The sequence below is a fragment of the Plasmopara halstedii genome (genome assembly GCF_900000015.1).
Source record: "Plasmopara halstedii genome assembly, contig: Scaffold_350, whole genome shotgun sequence".
NCBI classification, from domain to species: Eukaryota; Oomycota; class Peronosporomycetes; order Peronosporales; family Peronosporaceae; genus Plasmopara; species Plasmopara halstedii.
Genome location: NW_020187271.1, coordinates 334,669 through 335,155, shown reverse-complemented (window position 1 = coordinate 335,155; position 487 = coordinate 334,669).

The following is a 487-nucleotide window of genomic DNA, read 5'->3' as shown; positions in this document are numbered from 1 at the left end:
CTTGATCCTCGAACCCTTCAGTCTCGAGATTCTCAAAGAAATGTTGCTTTTCCTGTCGCTCCACAGGCGCATACACGTTGTGGATGTAGATGGGAGCACTCTCGACCATCACATTCACGACAAGGTAGCGACCTGCAAACGACAGCAGTGGGAGTTCAATCGCTGAGTCGAAACCAGGGATGTCAGAGCGGAGCACCGTGAGTACGCCACTGCTCCGACCTCGCGTGGGTCATTCCAGCAGCGAGTTGGGGTCATTCACGAAGACCTTGTGCTTGAAGCTCGAGTCAAGGTGGTACTTGAACGTCGAGAGGTGCGTGCTGTCTGCGAACTTGGTTTCTTGGACGCACGACACCGAGTACTTGGAGAGCAAGCTTTCAATAAGTAGGTGACCGTTCTTCTTGATGCTATTAGTGTTCACGGTAAGGAGACTAAGTTGCTCCATGTCATGGTGGGCAATGCGGAGGGTTTAGTAACGAGTAGCCAAGCT